Raw genomic sequence first — 25,301 nt, 5'->3', positions numbered from 1 at the left:
CTTTAGAGTATTCAGTTATTTATGGGAAGGAGTCACACTATTTCTACTTGGAATATCCTTGTCAGGTTCAATTATCAAAATGATTCTGGCTCTAAAAAATGGGCTAGGAATTATAGTTTCTTTTTTTCATTCCCTGAGTGAATTTCACCATTGTTATTTTTTTATTCAAAAGTTTGAAATATTTCAGTAGTGAAAACATCTGGTTCTGAAGTTTATGGATACGTTTTAAATTAAGAATGAAATGTGTGTGTGTGTGTGTGTGTGTGTGTGTGTGTGTGTGTGTGTGTGACTACAGATATTTCAATTTCTTCTCGTGTTAGTTTTGGAAAGATAGGTACCTGTGTTATTTTAAGGATTGTCTGTTTCATCATTTTCAAACTTTTTGGCATGCAGTTGTTCAAAATATCTAGTTTCACCATTGGTTTCATACAACTCTTGGCAGGCACTCATAATCAAAATCCCCCACCCATCAGCTCATGATCTGTCACTTCTGTTCCATCTCACAGATTGTACCAGCCACTTTAGAATTTGCAGGTACATTCAAGATGAAAGGGCTGCTTAAAATTATTAGGTGCACCGAAGGCAAAAGCAGCACCAAAGTTGGGACTCCCCTCTCTGCTTTCTTTCAGTCTGAGATCTTGACCATAGTATTCCTTTTTGCTTTGATAGACTCTCATGCTTTCTAACATATTTTTGTAGTTCTTTTTATTTTTTTTTATTTTGTTGTTGCTGTTTGTTGTTTCTGGTTGCTATCATCAGTGCTGGTTGCCTCAAATAAACTAGTCCACTGTAGTCTTGTGTATCCTACTGTGAGGAAAACTATAGGCCCAGTGACTGCCATCAGAACCCATCACCATAGAGGTGCTGAAAACATGCTTCCCAGGGTTGTTCCAACTAATGACCAAGCACAAGAGGATGGTAAGACAGGCCTATTTCTGAATGCTGTTGGATTTCTCTGATAGGTGACTTTTGCTCAGGACTCCTTATAGGCCGTGCCAAATTTTCTTAATAATACATAACACTCTAAAAATGTCCTTTCTCCTTCCCTCTCCTAACAGAGGTCAGATCTTCATGGCTATCTGATAGCTCTCCCAACCTCCTTAATCTCTTGTTCTTTCCCTCACAGGCGTTTACCCCAATAAATCTTTCATACCTCTTGAGTGTCTAATGCCATTTCAATGCCTGTTTTTTGTATCACCCACATAACACAAGTGGTACCAAGAATGGTCGGAGAAAATCAGTGGTAAATGGGGATTTAGGACGGCCCACTCTCTTCCTGGTCGGTAAAGTGGATACCATTACTATTGGTAGGTGAGGCCCAGATTGTTCTCGGTGCAGGTTGTAGCTCAATTGCTCTGCCAGATAATGTTTACGAGGTTTCAAGATCAGTTATGCCAAAACTGGCTCAATTCTCACATGAATGGGCTGCCAAATTTGGAACCTGCATTTGGACCCAAGTTTGGACTCCTACTTATAATAGCTGATCTAGCTACCGCTACCTTTGAATGATTGCTTTGTCAGTCCCTAATATAGCGCTATCCTTCAGAAACCCAAAGGCCACTCGATGGCATATTTACTATAATAAGTAATAAGCCCCTCTCATCCCTGAAGGTGATAGATATCTATTCTGATTATAGGTTTGCCTTCCTTACTTATAGAGTCTGAGCTAGCACCGTTCTCTGGGCCTTAAGGCATGAGTCACTGACTATCAGTTTTAACATGGAAGATGCCTTCTACTTTCCCTCCACTCCTCTCGTCCCGCAGTGACAGAGTCTTTTCTTGGTATCACTAACATTGTATATGCTCATGTCACCTAACCATAAACTAGTAAAAGTGCCCCAAATTGAAATGGAGATATTATAAAATCTTGAAGTTTTTATCTTATTAATGTTCCTTATAGAACGTTTGCATAAGTAGTAGATGAGGTCCTACTTATAGTTTAACACTGCTGCACAGCTGTTACACTTTAAAAATCAGGGATTTTTCAGATCTTTACTGAGAACTATCAGTTCTTTATAGTTGCTATATTTTTTCCTATATATTTCTTTTTTACATCAGCCTTTTAAAGCATTGTTCCCACATATAGAGAACTCTGGCAGAAGGAGTTAAGGAGAGCAAAGACAACCTAGTACTAGGAATAGAAAACTCACTGTTGATAGCATTGACCCTGAAGTTTGAGATAGATACTTGAACAATATTTCAATGTGCAAGCAAGGTTAACATAAATTTGGTGAAGAAATGAAAGTGTCCATCTATTCATTTGACTTATATTTATTGTCTTCAAAGTATCAGGTGTTTGACATGTAGAGAATATTTTAATGAATGAAATTTGAGATGATTAAATTAAAGAACTAATTACTCATTGCAATTGATTTATTTTTCCCCATTTTCTGTTTATATACACTGACATACAACATTCATACAAAAACAATAAAAGAAAACTAGATATAGACATATCACACTCATCATTTTTCCCTCATTCAGGTGGTGTCTTTGTTTTATTTTGAGGAGGACATATTCATAGATTGGCTTTTTGATACTTTCATAACAGATAAATACAATATTTTTGGTTATTCCGCAATGTACAAATTTACTAGGTCAGCTACACTTATTGTTTCCTGATTTTAATTAGATTTATTTCCTGCTTGTAGTCTTTTCACAAAGGAAAGTAAAATTCTGATAACTGTGATGTTTCATTATTTCTAGTTTAAATTTCATATGCACTCCCTTTAATTCTAGGCAGTTTGCATATTTTGTATTTTATTTCCAGGTACTAACAAACAGCTATGCTAGTATTATAGAAACACGTGCAGCTCACCTGTTAGCTCAGTATAAGAGATGTTGTCCAGTTCAGAGGAGATCCTTTTTTAAAAATTAATTCTGATAAAATATCACTAAATACATTCAACATTTTTTCTTGTAAATCGCTGTTGCATTATGACAAGTCATGCTTACTAACTTTTCACATTACACAGTGCATTGAACTGCACTCCAAGTGTTTGCTGAATACTGAAAAAGATCCATCACTGTAAGCAAGTGGTGATAGTCTATTTTCTGGGAACACTGAAACAATTTGATACTTAGAATTCATGTTGCAATGAATTTGAATTGTTGATTTAGCATTTCTAGCTTTTCTAGTCTTGGTTGTTGTCCACACATTCACCCTTCCACTTCCTGAATTATAGAAGTAAATATATCTATTTCCCTCTATAAGAAAAATATTATCCCCACCTATTCCTTAGCTAGGTACATGGCTTTTCAAATCTGCAGATGTAGTTCTAGATCTATGATATTTTGGCTTTCTTAATTTGTTATTGTTTATAAGTATTATATTGTTCTGCCAGTATCAACATTAAGATTTTTTGTTCCCGTTCGTACATTTTATTTTCCATCTTTTTTTAATCTTTGAAATTATGGGTCATATGGAGTTATCACCAAATAGTATCATTCTCAGATAAATGACTGGTATCTACTTATCACAATTAAGCTTTTCCTTTTACGTGAGAAAAAATTCTATTAAGGAGATACTTTCATATCTGGCAGAGTCAAGTCTTAGTACATTTATTCATGCTCATAAGTGTTTTTTTTTTCTTTTCTTTTTTTTCTTAAATACCAGCTCTTTACCAAAATCTGTTATTTTAGGTGTCAGTGTGTTAATTTATTATTGTTGGTGCTGTTATTTGATTAATTGTTCGTATAGCTATCTGTTTATTTACTCAATGAGATTAATGTATTTTGACAAATATAACAATACATTTATAAAGAAACTTTATGTGAGATAATTTTAGACTTACAGAGACTTGTAAAAATAGTAGTAAGAGTTTCCACATACCTTTCACCCAAGTCCCTTTTTGTTAGCATCTTACATATCCATAGAAAAAATACCAAAATTAAGAAATTACCCTTGGTATAATACTATGAACTACATTAGAGTACTTATTCATATTTTACCAGTTTTCATCCATTAACATGATTTTCTGTGGTAAAATACAATCCAGAATCACACATTGCATTTATTAGTCTCCCTTAGTCTTAACAGCCTTCAGTCTTATCTTACAAAACCTTGAAACTTAAAATATATCGGCCAGTTATTTTATAGAATGTCTTCTAATTTGGATTAATTTGATTATTTTCTCATTAAATTGAGGCTATACATCTAAGAAGTGTACAATGGAGATTGTGTTGTTTTCATTGCCTCATAACAGGGAATACGTTATGTCTGTGTGTTACTGATTATATTAAACTTGATCAATTGTTTAAGATGGCATCTGCCAGGATGTAAACTTACTGTTTTTACCTTGAAACTTATTTAATGTTTTTGGGAGATATTTTGAAACTATGCAAATATTCTGTTTCTACTCAAATATTTACCCTCTAAATTTATCATCCATCAGTGGATCTTGCCTGCAGCATTTATTTCTGGGTTATTCTAATGATGGTTTCTAGTTTCCTCTACATCTATGAGCCACAATTATTTCTGTGAGAGATTTGTCACTTCTCTATGTATCTATTTGTTCATTTTTCTGTTTATACAGGTAGGGTTTCCCATTTGGGGCTCATTCAGGTTAGCTCTTATGGTATATTTAATATTTTCTTTAGCATTCTCTTGCTACGTGACACCACAAAACTCTCCAGGATCATCTTGTATATTTCTGCCATAGCCCTGGAATCAACCAGATCCCCCTAAAATCTGTATCCTTTTATTGGAGAATGGGTTTTAGCAACCAACATATGAGCACTAGGTTTGAACTTGACTGCTGACCTGTCACTAGCTTTCAGTCTAGTCCCTCTCAGAAAATAGGTTTAGGAAATATTTCTATGCATATTAACTCATGCATACACATCTGAATTTATGTTCCTTGGTCTGTATGTCTTCCTTCCTTCCTTCCTCCCTCCCTTCCTTCCTTCCTTCCTATGATTGATCATGCACACCCACACAAAAATAAGATTCTGTCATGTTGATATTCTAACTCCAATCCAGTACCACCACAGAGTTTATTTTAGCATCTTCTTATTTCCTGATTTCCTACTCTTTTTCTAGCAGTTGCTTTCATTTGCTAACATATATTAATTTTTCCCCAAGACCAGAATATAAATAGTTTCAGAATTGCTAATGCATACATTTGTAAGGAAAAAATAAATTGCCAAATGAAGGAAAATGTATTTGTAAAATTCTTTTTGTTTTTAGACTTACATTATTTACTTGAAAGCTATTTTCCAAATTTACCCAAGCCAGCTCTGATCTTTTCTATCCCTTTCAGTATGGTTATGTGATTCATTTATAATACAGTTAGATTCATTTGTCACAGTCTACATTTCCTTGCCCCCATCCATCCTAATGGATTTTTTAAAAATTTCCTTTCAGTAAAATTCACATTTTGTGGTAGACACATCTATGGATTTTGAAAAATGGAAATAGTTGTTTATACACAACCACAGTTTCGTACAAAATGTAATGTTACCCACACAATTTCCTCAGAATATTCCTTTATATTAAACCCATCTCCCTGCTCCCCCAAATCCTGACAACAATGAATCTCTTTTTCAGTATCTATAATTTTGCCTTCTCCAATGTGTCATACATGTATAAAGGAATCATACAGTTTTTAGTCTCATGGGTCTAAATCGTTTTCACTTAGAAAAGTGCTGTTAGTATTCATACCTGTTATTCAAACATAACAATTGCAACAATTGTTAGTTTGCTCCTTTTTATTGCTGAGTAATATTCCATTGCTTGGATGTACAGTTTGTATATCCAGTGCTTTGGTATTCTTTAAACTTCCTGGATTTGTGGTTTAAGTGTGTGTCATTAATTTTAAGAAATTTGTAGCCATTGTTTTTTTCAAATATCTGTTCCACCCCATTTCTCTCTCTCTTTTCTTGAATTCAAATAGCAGATATATTAGACAATGTCAAATAACTTTTGGATCCTCTGTTGTGATATTTTTTCACTCACTGTTCTCTTTGAGTTTCTGTTTGAATAATTTCAATTGATCTATTTTCAAATTGATTGAATCTTTCTTAACTGTGTTTAGGGTACAGATGAACAACACATCAAGAGCATTTCTTATTTCTCTTACTCTGTTTATTATTTCTAGCATTTCAATTTTATTCTTTCTTACAATTTCTATCTCTCTGGTCAAATTGTCCACTTGAGTTTGCATATTGAACATCTTTTCTAATAGAACATTTAACACATTATTAATTATAATTTTATGTTCTCTATCAGCTCTGATTTCTTTGTTATAATCAAGTATGGCTCTGCAGATTACCCTGTCTCTTCGGAGTGGTCTTTCCTTGCCTTTTTCATATGCCTTGCAATTTTCTTGAATCCAGAGATCCTGTTCAGGACAGTAGAGATGGGTTTAAAAGCTTTTATGCTCAACAATGGGCATGGCTTTCCTTCAGACAGGGCTTTATTGTGGGTGTTTGAGATAATCTAAGTAGAAATTGGAAAAGGGCTGAGGGTTGTTGTTACTATGGCTACCATCACTATGCCCTGGGTGCAATGTCTGTTCTTAAAAAAAAAAAAAAATTATATATATATATATATATATCCTCATGTGTCAAACATTCTTACTCGTAAAAATGACAAAAAAAATACAATTGCTTTTTAACGTCAAGAACATAGTTAATAACTCAAGAATTATTTTCTTTCTCCTTAGGTAAAGCTAATCCTAAGTCTGAGGAAACCTATTACTTTAAATAAGAAAGCACAAACTTACACCATTTGTTGTAATGGTGGGTATTCAGTTATGTGCTTATTTCAAATACATTAAAAAGTTTTCATAAAATAGACTTGAAAAAACAAGAACAATTAGAAAAACAAGAACAGTTAGAAAATAAATAAAATTGAGCATATGTATTATATGTATTAACTCAAATTGTGAGTAAATCTCAATTCCATAATCTGTATAAATATTTTTACCATGCTTAAATTGAACATAAAATAACTCAAATAGCATTAAATAGGAAACTTCTATGATTATGTAATGTTCTTGATTTAAAATGTATACTTTTATTGTTATTTTCTTACTTGGTATGAAATAATTATTTTTTAAAGTGTATAGGTATAAGGCAGATAAATGTGCAGTGAAATGTCTGAAATGAAAAAAATTCAAGTAACAAATTAATAAAGTAATTTAATACATCATTTAACACAGGCAGAGAGTACATCTCATATAGTTTTAAAACTGATATTAAGTCAACTGTGTTTTAATTGAGTGCAGAATTGGATTGAATTTTCAGAAGAAAAACAAAAGGCATATGTAGAGCATATGATGATGTAGAAATAAATTGACTCCAAACTCTTACCATTACCATATTTAGGTGATTCATAAATGTAGTCTAATTAATTAATAAAAATAACTTAAATTTAGCACTTGATTTAAAATACTAAGATACTAAAAATTCATATTAAACAATTCTAAATTATATTTTTCACCATTCATAGTTATACAAAGGAATAAAAAGTAATTAAAATTGCTCTCTGTCATTTTTATTAGTTGTTTATCAATAAGTTATCATCTATTTACTCTCTAGATTAATTCACCCACTTTAGAAATAGTGAAATAAAATAATTCTATTTTAAATCTTTGTAACAGTATGATATGGCAAATATCTATGTTTGATCCTTTTGTGGCTAATACTTCCATAAATATAATCTCTGTTTTATCCAACATATTGGTTTAGAACTAGAGAGTTTCTATCCAAGTTTTATCAGAATATAAACATTTGAAAAATATGTGTTTGAGAAAAATAAAAAGTGGAATAATTTGAAATTGACAAAAATATATTTGCCTGGAAATATGGCTCCAGACTTTGCCAAGTAGAACGTAATTTCCAGTTTTAGGATTAACATACAGAAATGAAATGAGGAAGAACATTTATAGAAATATTTATCAGTGAACTATATACACATAATATAATTTGCATAAAATCTTTAAATAAGCTATAATTTAAGCAAAACTAAAATAATTAAAGTTATTTTTTATTTTTTTATTCTAGTTCAGCAACTAAAACTTCATATCATGACAACTGATTTGTCTTTATGTTCTTTATTAAGTAAATTCTTGTACGGTGTAGCATATGCTGTTTACTTGACATAATAATTCACTTGTATATTTCAATTCCCTTAAGTTCCATCAGCTTTGACACTTAGATCACACTCTCACGGCACAAAAAGTAATTTTAATTGTATTTTCCGTAACTCTTTTTAATATCTTACAAGTTTTCATTCCTCCCGGGTGACAGAGGCCAAATTTCTGTTGATTCAAATATGCCCCATCTTTTCCTAGAGCTTTATCATATTTTCAGGAAATATATACCCAAGACGACACAATTTGGGCTTTGAAGTCATCTCTCCTTGTAGTTGTCACTGAAAAGTGACACCCTGCTTTGGGTTATTCATTGTGTGAATGTTTCATTTGTTAATGAATTTTGTGGGTTAAGTCATTTGTTATTGTATGTTTATTGTCCTTCCCTTCTGGAGAATCTGTCTTTTCTTTCCTGCTACACTGTGGGCATGAGAACTTTCCTTCTGCTGCTGTATTCATGGAAGTATGGAAATCATTGCTAAGTTACCTTCCTAGACTCACTGTGCATCCAGTTATTTTCTCAGTTTTTGCTGAGGGTTGGCTCCTGTGATCAGGATTTATTGCCCCTAATCTTGGAAACTAAAAACTTTTGTTACCTCCCCTATTTTATTTCTCCCTCCTAGCAATGGGAATATTGTCCTAATATAAGAGATGTGCATCAGAGTGATTATTTATTTTTCCATGATCATTGTTTTATTTACTTTTGTTTTTTCTCAAAGATTTCATTAATACTTGAAGTTTATACAAAGCTATATTTTTCCATAAGAACCTAAATTTTTGAAAACCAAAGACATATATGATGAGTTGTTTATTTTCTAGCCTGTAGATTAGGTCATCATTGGAAGTGATACCAACTGGGAAAATATTATTACTGATGTTGATTGTGCTGTTTGTTTTTGTTAATGCTATGGCTGCTGTTCCTTGTTAATCTTAACATATATTCCCAGTAAAGAGAACAATTAATTCATGAAGTTAAATGTTAGAAGAGCCCTAATTACCACATAGAATTTCAAAGAAGTTTATAAAATTTTCCCATGTATTTAGAAAACCAAGAGGGAGACCGTTTTTGAAGGCCTTTGCTGTCTGCTTGCTTTGGTGTAGATATGAAAAGATGGCTCTGTAGAATGTTGGCTGGTTCTGCCAGTGTCTGAGTGTTGTGTGTGCTCAGTGGCCACAGTGACGTTGGCTTTCATTGAGTCTCCAATTCCACACCAGTACACTTTTCCAAGGGCAAAGCCTGGACCTTGGCATCATATAGAATTTTCCATCTCTGAAATTTCACACTTTTTAATCACAATTGATTCCTGATTTATTTTCGTGCAGTGACTATTCTCCGAAGTCCATAGTCCTAGCTTAGGATTCCCCCAAGAGAAGACCCTGAGTAAAGGACTTGTATGCACATTGCCATTGTGGAAAATAGTCTCAGGAAACAGAAGTGAGGGACTGCGAGTGAATGAGGGAATTAGGAAAAGTTAATATTAGGTGTGTTAATGAGCACATTATCAGGGTGACTGGAAAATTGGGGATAAGTTCTGAGACTATTCAAGGATGATGGAGACTGTTCCTCAGAAGTGTGCACTTAAATACTGAACCAGAAGAAATATTTATCTATTGGCTTCTGTTCCCATTGAGTGATGATTAGCAGTAATATTTACACATTTAAGTTGTACATATTTGTGTGGAGTCCACTTCTTATCCAGAGTCCACTTCACTAGAGAAAGCCCAGGGCAGAGAGCAAAACTATTCTGTTTTCATTGAGGAGAAAATATTTTAGATCAATTTGATTTGAAGTCTTTTGAAATTGTCTGCAAATGCCATGGGAGGACCAAAAGGGAAACAAGGAGAGACGATGGTGCAACTAAAGCTCTAACAAAGCGATACCACTCTTCTGAAGGCTACAGGGTATTGGTAAAAAGATTTTAGTAAAGGAACAAACAGGATCTCAGATTTATCATTGGTTTAAAAAAAAAAAAAAAAAAGGAATGCCCACCTTGTAGAAGATGGACTAGAGAAGAAAAAGGAGTACAAGTGGGTTCAGGAAGATGAGTTTGGATTGTATGAACATGAATTACTTTGGAAATATAAGCTAATATCAATTTTAGTATTTAATATTCTCATATATTTACAAGTAGGATGTAAAAGTTTTAGTATTTAATATTCTCATATATTGACAAGTGGGGTATAAAAGTTTTAAAAATTAGGATCTTTTACAGAATTTCTAGAGTATAGATTGCTCATATTTCTATCAAATAGGATATATAGATAAAGTGTTTTCCTACATTTCTTTGCTCTGCTAAACATACAGTCCTAGAAGTATCGTTTAATTAGTCCATTGACATGCTCTAAAATTTGTCAGTTCCTGAACTGGAGTTCAGTTAGACTTAAGCTGAAAAATGGATACATATTCCAAACATTATACTTATTTTTTTTTTCTTGGAATGGTCCAAGTTTCTGGTACTGTGTGTAATGAAGGGAGATGGAGGATGAGAAGATTAAAAATATGTCAACTCGTGGCTAGTGATATATAAAATATAATTTTCTTTGCAGTAAAAAGCGAAACAAAACAAAAAATGTCAGTTATAGGCAAACAAAAATAGTCCCAGAGTCATAGAATTAGCCTTTAAATACACCATCACCAAGACCTGGGAACATACTTTTTCCTTGCTATCTCTTACAGCATATCCTGTGACTTCTTTAACTTCCTTAATCTGAAGTTGTTGGGAATGGCCTATAGGGAAGTCTGATTGAAAATTAACAGAAATAAAAGATGGAAAAGAGCACCAATGTTGAAAACTTGTTTCAACATCATCAGTTAAAGTCTTATAAAACCTTAAGTTATTATCTCACCTTCTATTATAATCAAAAGCAAACATTTTATATTTAATCCCAATTTTCCATAAGAAAATATTTCAAATAAATGATCTCTTGTAAGACTATTTCTTTTTTATTATAATTAGAAACAATTATTGTACAGTATTTTAAATTATATTCAGAAAGCATTTAGTCACCTATTTCTTACCTCTAAAAACAATTTGTGAATGATTCCCCCAAACATACACTGAACACTATATTTTCACATTTTCTGATGAAAAATGTGTGAAATGTGAAAGATTGTTTTGATTGAATCTAGAAGTGATCACATCACCTTAATCTCATTGCCCCTTTCTCCTCAGTGAGGAAAAAAAAAATTGTGAGAGGCTTGCTTGAATCTGGCTATTCCCTGCTTACTCAGCCATCAAAGGAGAGCTCCCTCCGTTGGAGAATATCACCTCTCCCTCATGGTGGTTTCAATAGAGCCTGTGTCCAAATATTAACACCACAGTACTGCAAGCTTTCTCTCCATCATCTATAAGGGACAAAGAGGTTCCACATTTTGGACAGTACATACATAGTTCCCAGGTATCCTCAATTCCATTTACAAGGACCAAGTGAAACCCTTGTAACCCATCTTCCTCACAGCCTCTTCACCCTTATCTACATTTTATCACCAGGATTGATTTCATCATGCCTTATCTCTCTCTATATATAAAGCATCTTTCAGTGTTATATGTCTTAGGTCTCAATTACACAGGAAGCTTCAGAGCCTTGAGTCAGCCCTTATCTCCTGTTGTTTAATCCTTAACCAGGCTATTCACAAATCCTAATTCTGCTACCATTTCTCATTTTTTTTTCCAACTCCTGAATCCTTCTACCTGGGCCCTACGAATTTTAGTTCATCAGAAGCAAAATCTTTATCATTAGCCTCTTATCTAACGTTTCTTATATTGCTGGCTCTAATAAAATCCAGACTTGCTTAGGTACTCTGCTTCTCATTCAGCCCTCTATACTTTCCCCCCTACTGACATTACACAATGTACTTAGGAATGGAAATGGAATGGTGACCAAGAGAGCCTTAAAGTTCTCCTAAGCTTAACTAAACTTTAGACAGGCTTTTTAACGTTGTTTCTGACTCCTGGCCACTGGCCTTCCTTTTCTTAGAGCATTTACTTTAGAAAACTTGCAATTTTGAATTCTCCCTATGCCCGTTCAGTTGTAAAAGGCAGCCTCTGTGATTCCCACTGCTACTCTCATGGGTTTCTCTCCTACCAGCCAGGCCCTGAGTTTTAACATTCACATCATTAACTTATATTATCAACTGCCTTCCTTGTTGCAATCATTCACAGATCTCTGGTACATCTAATTTCTTAATGACAGGGAGCAAGTGTCTCACTGTCACTTCTGGGTTTAACTTCTTAGTAATTTAAATACATGTAGATGAAGCTACCAACTCATAGGGCTCTCAGTGCTTTGAACTTTTTCATTTTGATGATCTTGTTCATTGCAACTCGGGTTCGTTTCCATTTAGACTTTGTCATTACCAAGAAATTCAGCCCCTTCATACTATCAACTTACTCATTTCACTCTCTAACCACTATCTCCTGTCTTTTTCTCCCTCATTCTCTTTATTATTATAAAGGCAACAGTCTTTCAATATTACCACATTTTCAGTCTTTATTCTCTTACTGTATGGCCAATCCTTATATCCATTCTCTTATATACAACCCAAAGTAACATGCTCTTCTGTTAGGTTTTCATTAGGCAAAATCCTAATGCAAACTAAGTCAACTCATTACCTGTTTTGTGACCAATGAACTGGACCTGAATGTGGCTGGAGAAAAACACACAACTGTACTAGGTGCTCTCACTTTCAATTTATAATGACAAATTTATAATGATAAACCCACTGCTACTGAGCAATCATACTGTATTTCCTTAGTTGATTGATTTTTTTTTCCTTCCCTAGAAACTTGACCACACTTTCTATTTTTTTCTTCATATTTCCAAGCTCTTGCTTCCCATCTGTGTTTCCAGCTGATGACATTATATTGTACATCTCTTAGAAAATTCAAACAACCACAAACCAAATGTGTGTAGATTCCCCCTACCATATTTAATAAGTTATCAGAATCTGTACATATAAACTCTGCTCCCTCCTGGTCCTATAGATGAACTTCCATATTTCAGAAAATCTAAAATACTATCAAATGTATAAGATATTATTTTATGCCACTTTAGGGAAAAAAGTGTCAATTATACTGTGACTCACTGTATGGTACAATGAATCTAAACATGAGGTGTTAAAATGTGAAACAAATGCATCTTATAATGAATGAAATTGGGGAAATCTGTTCCTACGTAAAGGCCATTTACCCACCTGCAATGTCTTGTCTTCTCTGCTTTACAAAATACTACTTACTTTCTCGTATATTACAATTTTTTCCTCTATAATCCATCATTACCATAAATATATAAAAATACCACCATTACCACCCAAGCCTGAAAGTTAAATAAAAATCTATGCTTATTTACAATGCCTCTCCTGTAATTCTGTCTTAAGATCTCTGCAGTCAGGCTTTTGCCCCAATAATCCACCAAAAGTGCTTTTGTGATGTTAATTTTTTTAACTTCCTTATGACTCAATCTGATAGTTAATTCTGTCGTCATCTTACACGATATATCAGAAGTATGGGACTAGGTTACTCACTCCCTAATCCTTTCTTCGCTTGGCTTTCAGAACATCATTTTTGATTTTGGTTTTGCCTCACTGGTTGCTTCTCTTCTGATTCCCTTGCTTGTTTCTCCTCTTCAACCTTAACTCTTAGCATTAGAGTGTCCTAAGACTCACCCATATATTGACTCTTTTTGCATATGGTTCTGTGTGCTTTAACAATTACACAGGGTCATGTAAATATAACCACAGTCAGGATACAGGACAGGTCCGTTACTCTCAAAAGTTTTCCTTGTTCCCCTCATTTGTAGTCACACTCTCTCCTCATTCCTAACTCCTGGCAATCATTGACTTAGTCCCTGTACATCAAGTTTTCCTTTTCCATAATGTTCTTAAAAAGCGATAATAGAACATTTGACCTTTTGTATCTGGCTTCTTAGCATGAAGCATTTCAGATTTATCCATGGTATTGTGTGGTGTATCAATGGTTTGTTCATTTTCATTGCTAACTAATAATCCATTGTATAGATAAATCAAACTATTCAACTTTTGAAAGATACTCTAATTTTTTTCCAGTTTTCAGCTTATTGGGGATGATCCTGTTATGAACATTGACAGTTTCGTTTGTAAGCACACGTTTTCATTTCTTTAGGATAAATGGCCAGGAGCAAAAGTGTTGGGTTTTAGAGCAGAGATCATTTTAACTAAGAAACTGCCAAATTATTTTCCAAAGTAGTCCTGCCATTTTACCAGGAATATTAGAGATCTAGCTGCTCTGAAATTTCATCAGCATATGATACTCATCTCTAAGTTCCATTGTACATGTTGTTGCCTGAACAGTTATCATAAAAGAAATATCTTCTGAAATCACTTAACCATGTGAACATTTCAATAAATCCCAAATCAGTATTCTAATGATTATAATCTTAAATGGCCTCTTAGCTATGGCATAAATCTATCTATCTATCTATCTATCTATCTATCTATCTATCTATCTATCTATCTATCATCTATCTATATACTTTTTTTTTCTATTTCTTGCTTTAACACATTCTTTCTTGAAAAAAAATTGATTAAAATTTATTTGTTACCTAAACATGGCTTTTATTTTTATTTGCCATCAATCCCATATTTGATGCTGAAATCCTTGAAGCAATTTCTTAAATGTTATAGCCCCTGAGGAGAATCTTTTCACTACCATAAACAGAATTTCTGCTTAATCCCCATTTTAGTACATTTTTTTGTTTGTCAATTTCTTAAATATGGCTCTCTGTGGGAGCCATACTTTCCACCAACAAGGGGAACAAAAAGATTGTAATGGAAATTAAGTTATATTTATGCATCAACACTTTTTGATCCATATTGCCAATTAAAATAATAATTTGTCAATATACTCATAATCCAAAGAAGTGTAATTTCACCCATTCTTCTATTACATTTTTGTCAAACTATAGCTATTATCTCCAGGCCCAGATTAACATAAACATTTGCAGAATCTGGAAGTCTTCACTGTATTATTAGGATTCTAATTACCTGTAAGACCCTTCATAACAGTATTTTATTGTTGATAATTTTCTGTATTTCAGTGAAGTTCAGAGAAAATAAAGTTTATGTATAATGGAAGGAGTTTATTTGGTCTCTTATTCCTCGGTCTTCTTATTTTTAATAAGTAGTTAGTAGTAATGCATAACTCAGTGCATTGTGATAGGAATTAAATATGAAATTTGATATCAAGCAGTAAGATATTACCCTACACATTGTAACCTTTATATATTCCTTAGCTATATTTAACATTTTCCACAATTTTTGTTAATAGTAGCAAGTCCACACTAAGGTCATGTCAGCCTATGTTCAGGAGTGGGTAAGTGAATGTATCTACATAGTGTTAACAAAATTTTCTTTGTATTAATCAACTTTTTAAAAATCACTCAGCACTTTTTTATATTCTCCACTTGCCTATACTTGATTCACTTCTAACTTATGTACTAACTGCATTTATAGGATCTCTTTAAATATAGTATAAATTCACACATTAAACTATAGAGTTTCCATGCATTGCGCTTATAGCATCTCAGATATTTGTAAGACTAAAAAGATTAATGCAAGTCTTGAAAATACAAAAGATTCAGATTCTATCACTGAAATGTCCTGCATTTGAGAAGTTCCTGCCAATGCTTATGCCTGACTTTTGCTCTGTTTCTTTAGTAGAGATTTAGAAGTATGAGATTGTTATGACTTTTGAGATGTAAAGAACAACTACTAAGCTGTTCATTATCTGAAAATATTTTCACAATATAAAAGCAAAATGCATAGAATTTAACTTAGTTTGTAGTATTCCAGTCTACTTATATGTGAGCTATATTTTCATTTAGCCTTGACACATTAGCCCTAGCTGTGTTGAGGAGAACATAATTTATTTCTAAGGAGGAAAAAGTAAACCATATTTATTATCTTTAATGTTATAGTTATTTTTAAGAATATAAATTGTGACTTCTACTTCACTAGTAAGTGATAAAAACCATTTGTCAAAGAGGATAAATAGATTGAAAGATAATGCAACAGATAAGCTTTCACAAGCCTTGTCACAGTATCATCATTGGGTCATTGAAATTGTTTACTAATGCAATAGGAATACTCCTAATGAATTTTAATCAAAGATATATTAAATTATTCAAGTTTATATTTTATGAAATACGTTATTGAAGATTTATGGTGTTTTTTTTTGTGTGGTTTTTTTTTTTAACTTTAACAAGGATTGGCAATATTCTTCTTCCAGAAAAAAAATGTTTTTCTAAATTTTCTTTTATATATGTATATATATATATATATTCATATGCATATATATGTATATATCTGTAAACTTTGTTTTGAAATACACTCAAGATTGTTTGACAATGCAATAAATTAACTCTTTCTCATTGTTGCTCTCTCTCTCTCTTTTTTCTTTGTCTTTCTTCTAGAAAAAGAGGAGCTTAATTATAAAATATTGACATTTACCAAAATACTTAGGGGATCACAAAAATAATAAATGAGCATTTGTGGATATGACTTATTAATTGGATGAGTATTAATTTATGAAACAACACCTGACAAATCAAACAGATGTCTGAGTTTTGGTATTTTACGCTATACCAAATATGTGTGGAATGGAGATTACCTGTGCTCTAAGGTAAAAAATATATTTCAAGGTTGAAAAAGATTTGTAAGTTAACATAGATATATTTTGATGAAATGCTTTGTGAGGAATAAATCCCAGAAATGTCAAGAATGCTGCTGAATAGCATGCCATACCTATTGTATGTAAGCCATAGTACAACACAAAGCATGAAATAGAAGATTGAATAAACAGGAAATGTTTTTGTTGTCATAAGACATTTTGTTTATGAAACAATGAGTTCCAAAGACCAATGTAAAAGATTTAGGCAGCATAAATCTTCTTTATGATACATTTTGTGGGGCAACCTATGAAATTCGTTTTCCTTATTATACAAGGTAAAATTTCTTTTAAGACTTTAAGACAAAATATCTTTTGTTCTCTTTTTTCAAACAATACTACATAGGAATAAACTTATGTGAAGTTATAAAAGGGAATGGGTATCTATCGATGTCTAGTGTGAACCAAGTACTTTGAAAAACAATTTTTATTTTCCCTTAAAACCAGTTCTCCTTCTATTGTTTTCTATCTCAGGAATGGAAAAACCACCCATTATGGCGTGGATGTCACAATCCATCACACTTTGTTCTCCCTCATCCTGCATACCTCCTAATCAAATCCTCTACTCAAACATGTTGACTATATTTTTTCTTGAATCAATCTACTCTTCTGTGTCCCTTTGAAAATAATCTTGGTTTAAATTTCTATCATACCTTGCTTTGAATGTTTCAATAATGATGTAACTGGTCTGCTTTGTTCATGATATAGTCTTGGTGCTTTTTTTGCTTTCATTGTTTGTTTGTTTTGGGGGAAAACTAATCAAATGATGTCATACCTGCTGTATAACTGCTCTTAAAATAAAGGCTTATGTTGTAAAGCCCCAGACCTTCTAGATCACAACTGCTTCTCTGGTCTTATCTAGCACAAATCCCTTCTTTGTTTATTTCAGTTTTCACTCAAACTATTTGGATATAAAAATTTAACCAAGAGAATAATGTTTTCATCTAGCATTAAAACAATGATGTAAAATTAACTTTCATTAGCTTGCTCAATAAAATCACATGCTGTGTACTAATTATATTTCAAGATTCCAGAAAAAAATTTGTATGTATATTTGAAGATAATAATATCATTTAACTTCTAGAAATATTGTGCAAGTTAAATGAGGTAATGTAAGTAAAGTGCCTAGAAGAGTACTTGGCATAGAGGGAATGCTCATTAAATGTTCATTATTACAGAAGTTACATTGTGGTTTTCTATATCATTGGCTCTGGAGACAAAGCATGTGTACAATCCCTGCTCTGACCTAGTATATCCATGGCCATGAAAGTTGCTTCCATTCCTCATGCCTCGGTGCTTTCTAATGCAAACTAAGGATAATTGTTCCCGTATCATAGAACGACTGTGAAGATGGGATGTGTTAATAAATTGGGAGTTATATAGCTATGTCTTACATGTTGGAAGCATTATATAAACATTTTCTAGTGTTATTTTACATTATTATATATGTGTAATATAAATTCATACTGCTGTTTTCTAATCAACATTGTAAAAAAATATTCTACCAGAAGTCAAAAGGACAATTTAGATTTTAATGGGTATAATGTATATGGACAGACAAAGATGATTCTGCATAGACCATTCTTACTTCACTGTGGTTAGTGTGACCAAGAAGATGTGTCTTTCTATCCACTGAGGGTTATAGAATTTCTAAGAGAGCACAGCTTCCAGCATTTCTCATCCATCACAAGGTCTGTGTTACAAAGTCTTAAGTCCAGGTAAGAGTGGGCAAGAGGTCAAGGATTGTCTTCATCAGCCTATCCATGACCCAGAAGATGGAGGCTCTATACCCAGGATAGCGGACCAAAAACAATCTGGTCTCAGTTGTCTCTACCTCAGCTTGCTTATAGGATGGAGGTTACGTGTCAGAAGAGGTAAACCAAGAAGGATACAATCCCCACCTATAACCCCGTTTATAAACTGGCTTCACTCCAGAAGCAATTGGCCACTGCCCAATTGTAAGCTCTAGAGTAGTGGCTTAGAGATTTTACCCATGGGGAAAGTGAGGTCATAAGAACAGAGAGCCCAGCAGCAAAAACTACCTCTGTGAAGGCATTAAATTTAATTAAATTAATGTAGAGTAATTTGTGCCCCCAAGGAATTGTCAAAAATCATAGAGCCATCAGATAGTAATTTTTGGAAGCTAACAAATGAGTGTCATACCATCACTAGCAGAAAGCTTAATAGAGAGATCAGGGAAAGAGACAATTAAAAGGAGCACTGCTAAAACCATTCTAATCTCAAGGTGACAATATACATGTCCAAGGTTGCACTCTCTGAGCAGTGAACCTGGTAACTGGACACTGTTAAAAATACACTTCACTAAAATAATACAACTAAGTCACTAAACAAACACACAACAACAATAACAAATCTTAGAGAGGAGACCAATATCCAATTTGATATATTATCTAAAGTATCCAGTTTAACAAAAACAAAAATGAGACATGCAGGGAATTGTGACCCATACACAGGAAAACGAAGACAATAGAAACTGCCTTTAAGAGGGTCCAGATATCAGACAGTTGGCAGAGATCTCAAAGCAGCTATTATATGAATGTTCAAAGACATAAAAGAACCCACACTTGGAAGTAAACAAAGATGTGATGATGTCTATCAAATGGAGAATATTGATAAAGATGTTTATAAAGAAATTATAAAAAAGAACAATTGGAAATTTTGCAGTTGAAATTTATAATAACTGAAGTTTAAGATTCACTATAAGAACTCAGCAGTAGATTTGAGTTGACAGAAGAAATAATCAGTTATCTTGAAGACTGGTTTTTTTAGAGATTACATAATCTGAAAACCAGGGAGAATAAAATAGTGAAAACCAGAACAGAGACTCATAGAAATGTGGAATAATGTTAAGTAGGCCGATATATGCATAATGTGAATATCTGTTGTAATGGAGAGAAGAATAATAAAAAGAACAAAAAAAATTTGAATAAGTAAAGACAGAGAATCTCCTGAATTTGTTGAAAAACATTAATACACACATTGAGAAGCTAACTTAATTCCAAGTCGCATGCATGCAAAGAGATCCACACCAGACATATAAACTTTGAAAGACAAGGTGGAATTAAAATCCCAAAAGCAGCAAGAGTAAAACAACTCAAATACAAGGAACCCCAATAAAATTAATAGCTGACTGTTAATACCTACTGGAGGCCAATAGACAGTGGGATGACATATTCAAAGTGATGAAAGAAAAGAACTGTCCACCAAGAATCTTATATTCAGCAAAACATCTTTCAAAATTAAAATGCAATAAGAAAATTCATAGAGAAAACAATTGAGAGAATTTGATAACAGAACTTATTTGCAAAAAATACTAAAGACAATTTGTAAGGATAAAACCAAGTGACCTCATTCAGTGATTCAAATACACACACACACACACACACACACACACACACACACCCCTAGTGGATGTAATTGTGCTTTTATAAATGATAGTATGAAAATGTATATTCTCCTTCTCTTTAGTGATTTAAAAGCAGTTGTATAGACCCAAGAAATTAACCACTGTGTACATGGTCAAATAATTTTTGACAAGAGTGCCAATACCACACAATGTGGAAAGGACAGTCTCTTCAATAAATGGGGTTCAGAAAATTGGATATCAACGTGCAAAAGAATGAAGTCGGACCCTTACCTTACACAGTTAAAAAAAAAAAAAAAGAACTTAAAGTGGATTAATGACCTAAATGTAAGACCTAAAACTACAGAAGTTCTAGAAGAAAACATAACAAATGCTTCATGACATTCAATTTGACAATGATTTCTTGGATATGATATGCAAAGCATAGACAATAAAAGCAAAAATAGACAAATGAGACTACACTAAATTTTAAAACATCGGTGCATCAGAGGATGCATTCAACAGAATGAAAAAGCAGCAAAGCAATGCACAGAATGGAATAAAATATTTGCAATTTATATATCTAATAAAGGGCTGATATCCAGAATATATAAATAACTCCTGCAACTCGACAGCAACAAACAAAAAATCCCATTTTGAAAAAGTCAAAGGATATAATAGATGTATCTTCAGAGAAGATGTACAAATAACTAACAAGCATATGAATACGTGCTCAACACCACTAATCATCAGAGAGTGCAAATCAAAACCAGGATGAGATGACACCTCATACACATCAGGATGGCCTCTATCAAAGAAAACAAAATAAAAAAGATAATAACAAGTGTTGACAAGGATGTGGAGATATTGGAATCCTTCTGCTCTTTTGATGGGAATGTAGAATGGGCAGCTGTTACAGAAATGGTAAGGGGTTTCTTCCAAAAATTAAAAATACAAAAACAAACAAACAAAAAACCCCCCCAAAAAAAACCCCAAAAACAACAACACAGTAATCTCACTTCTGGGTGTATAGTCACAGTAATTGAAAACAGGAGTTTGCAGAGTATTAGTAAGTTCAGTGAGCTCAACCTCTAAAATACATCTGCGGCAAAACCATTTCTCATCACATTCACTCCTACCACCAAGGTTATTTAACCATGATTTGTGGCATCTACCCCAGCCTCCACCCCATACAATAGTCTGAGGGATTTTTTTTTTTTTTTTGTATAAAGATGGCTGTAACGACCAAAAATTTCACATCAGTGAGTAGCAGTCTTCCCTTAAATCTAAAATTTCTACTCTTATTTATATATGTGTCACATAAAACTAAAGAAAACAATGCAGACATTTTTAATATTACAAAGAGTTTCTAGTTTAAGATGGAGTCTGATGGTACTTCTTTTTCAAATGCCCTTTGGAAAGACAGAAGGAGGTGATAAGTTCTAAAGATAAACAGTGAACTAATAGCACCATAAAATAAGCATAGGTACCATCAATGGCAAATTCCTGGCAGTTAGAAAGCAAGTGGGGCAAGAAGAATAGAGAAAGATGGGAGCAGGAGTCTTCCTGCCCTGGGAGTATATCTGATAAATATAATCTACATATCTATCTATATCTCATAGGAAGCCAACATACTACAGGAATTTGGGATTAGAATGATACAGTATGGCTATGGCATTCTTGATCTGTTTTATTACTGTGATAAATGTGTGTACTCTTTCTGATACTTACCTTCTATAATCTCTATACCTGAGTTTGCACATTTAAAAAGAAAATCAGTAGAGAAAATTCAATCCCATTATTAACTAGTGTGGCCTTTTGATGGTAAGAGTGCTTATGTGTGAGGGGTGTACTCCCCGGATGAAATTTAATAAAAATTCATACAAAAAGGCAGACTTTTCAAATGAAATGTTATGTACTGAGAGACCACTTAGAGAAGGCAGCATGGCCTGGTGTCTTTGGGAAGCAAAAGGCTCAGGGTTTGCTTACCAGCCTCTCTGTTTTCTATCTATGTGACATCGGACCCTGAAACTTGATTATCCACAAAATAGACTATCATGTGGCTATTTTGAAGATAATAAAAATATACCATTTAACTTGTTCTAATGAAAAGACAATTTTCTACTTGAGTAGAGAGTAAATAATCACACAACGTTAGGAATTACTCAAAGACTTTATGTAATAAAGTCTTAAAAATAAAGTTTTTAAGTAAAGACTTTATAGCAAACTAAATAAATATAAAACATCTAAATGCCAACTGAATTCTCAGGTTTACAGGAGAAAGACAAAGAATGAAAATAAATGTTTATAGAAAATAACCATTTTAGTCGGGAAAATCAAGGGACAAAATTTAGTTTTCAAAAAGAATTTCTTTTAGAAAAGTCACAAAAAGTCTTGTTAAAAAAAAATCACAAGTTATATTATTCAGGTTTATCTATAGTCACTTTGCCATAAATGAAATCTGAATAAACAAAATCAGACTCTAGAATTAAAGCTTCTGTTTTACTTCAAAGAATCACTGGGCATAGTAATAGCTAATGGATATATGCAAAACTAAAACCCTATTTCCTTGGCAAAGGAAAAATCAAATGTTACAAAGATAAAAATTCATGCAAATATAAACAAAATGATTAGCTATTTACAAATTTACTACAGTATTGACAAGGGTATTTGAGAGGATATATACAAACAGGACAGTAATTGAAGTTGACTTCCATTAAAATCATCATTTGATATTCTGAAGTTATGGGACTGTCCGCAAAAATTCGAGAAATAGTTCACATGGTGCGCTGTGTAGGCCCTATTGAGCAGGAAAAAAAAAATCTATAAATAATTGTCACTTAAACATTGCATGTGGCAATTAGAGACTGCTTGATGGATGTATCAATCACTTAAGCTCTGAGAAAATGTGACCTGCTGACATACGTGTATATTTGTTTTCAGCAGTAGCAGAAGATGAAGTTTTAATTTTATCTTGTTCTAACTTCTCCCAATCATCCCTGAAGGATAATTGGCCTAGTGATCTCTCACAGATGTTATTTTCTTATCATTCTCTCTTTAATTCTGAATCAAAACACAATTACTATCCTATAACAGAATCCCAGTTAAATAAAAATATGAGAAATGGATGGAGAAATTTGGGCTAGCTTTTTTTTTTTTTTTTTTTTTTTTTTTTTTAAGTACATTGTTTATACATTTGACCTAGTAGTCTGCTATTAAAATATTTGACACATTCTCAAAAATGTCTGCATCGTTTTTAAAGAGATCATTTGTTTTTAGGGAAATAAGTCATTGTGATGTTTCAAAAATATTTTAACAGAATGATGCTTATTGTATGCATTATAAAACAAACAAAACTACCATACAAGACAACCACTTTAAAAATATTATGTTGACATCCTTCTAATCAGTTTTTCTAATCATATTCTCATTTATAGCTATGAGGACAATCAATGTATTTTTTATACTGTTTTAGTTTATTTAACATCAAAACAACTCTAAGATTTTCTTTTTTGTTGAAATTCTTGAATATATGTATTTACGTGTTAGGTCAAAATTTACTTTTTGTTATTTTTAATTCTATTTAGTTTTTCTGTATGCACCAGGATTATAAGCAGAGAGTTGAAAAAGAAGCTTGCAAATCCAATCCATAGTTATTTCTTTGTAACCTCAGCTGTATTCCTGAAGTCCCTGGGTTATTAAAAAGGTATTTATAAATCCTAACTTATTTCTCATTCTTATGAGGGTGAATGAAAACATCTTACAGATGATTGTACTTGAAATGACTCCTCTTTTATAAAATATTCATTTGAAGATTAGGAATATGAACTACTATGAAAATTGCTTAAACTAACTTTGTATCTCATTAATAACCATTCTTATTTTTATGCATTTCTAAATTGTTAAGGGTTCTGTTAGTCACCTCTTCCTCCTGCAGTTCTGAAAATATGCTACAGACACACACATAAGGGAGAACTCTGATAACAGAAGGTTGAACAGATGGCCATTTAAAATTTTATTTTTCCAGAAAATGAAAGAGCTTTCTTTGCTGCTAACATCTAAAGTTGACTCAAGAAGACATTTACCATGACAGACAAAAAAAAACAATAATAGTCACATATTAGCTATTCAAGAAGTTTTGAGTTTTGTGATACATGTTTTCTCCATTTGCTTGAATCAAAAGAAAAATTAAACCAACTCTATATAAACCTTCAGAATTTGAAGAATATTCAGAATACAAATGCCATTGAATTTGAAAAAAACTTTTTCCTCACGGCACTCACTGAAAGAAAAAAAATACACAAATATAGAAAAACAAAGATACTTAGAAAAGAGAAGACAAAAGATGTAGTCTGAAATTAAGAAATGTTTTTAGTTTGCGTTTTTAGCATGTAGTGATTTATGGAAAATACACATCTGTCCTAAAGAATATATAATTTATATTTGCTATAATTGAGGTTTTATAGTGTTGGGAAAGACAGTCTTATGCATGCATCTTTCGACCCTCATTCAGCTGCATAAAGGCAGGCGTTGGGCTTGGAACACTAAATTTACTAAGAAATGAAGAGCTCACACAGCCTGTGCTGAGCATATCATGTTGTGTGGGAATATCTTTCCCGGTTTTAGGCTCAGTGAATGCTCTTTGTCTCTGCTTGAAGCGTGTGCATCATAAGGCACTTGGCCAACCTCACTGTTATATCCGTCCTTTGGGAAGGGGTTGGGGTCTTTCTACTGCAGAACGAGAGGGGTGTGCATAGATATATTGTCTTGTGTGGGCTGAAAGGATAGGTCCCCCAGGCCATGGAAGACTGATACCTATTATAGAAGCTAATCTTGCTCTGTCTCTTCTCTCTGTAAATAAAGCACTGATGGCATTGTGTTTTCCTGGGTGACTCCCATACCAAAAAATAATGTGCAGAAGTGTTTAGTCATCCCTGGGGATTGGTAACCGGTGTTTGGTAGTTTGCTCAACATACACATTCCATTTTCATTATTTTTCTCTTTTTAAGTCTGTTTATAATTAAGTTGCTTTATTTTTAATTTTTAATTTTTTAAAATCAAATTGGAATTTAACGTGCACAGATTTCATTCCCAAAGAATGTATGGAGGATTTAATTTCATTTCTTAGAGATTGGTTAG

This window comes from Rhinolophus sinicus, linkage group LG04 (assembly GCF_036562045.2).
Source record: "Rhinolophus sinicus isolate RSC01 linkage group LG04, ASM3656204v1, whole genome shotgun sequence".
NCBI lineage: Eukaryota > Metazoa > Chordata > Mammalia > Chiroptera > Rhinolophidae > Rhinolophus > Rhinolophus sinicus.
Note: the sequence above shows the minus strand (reverse complement) of the source record.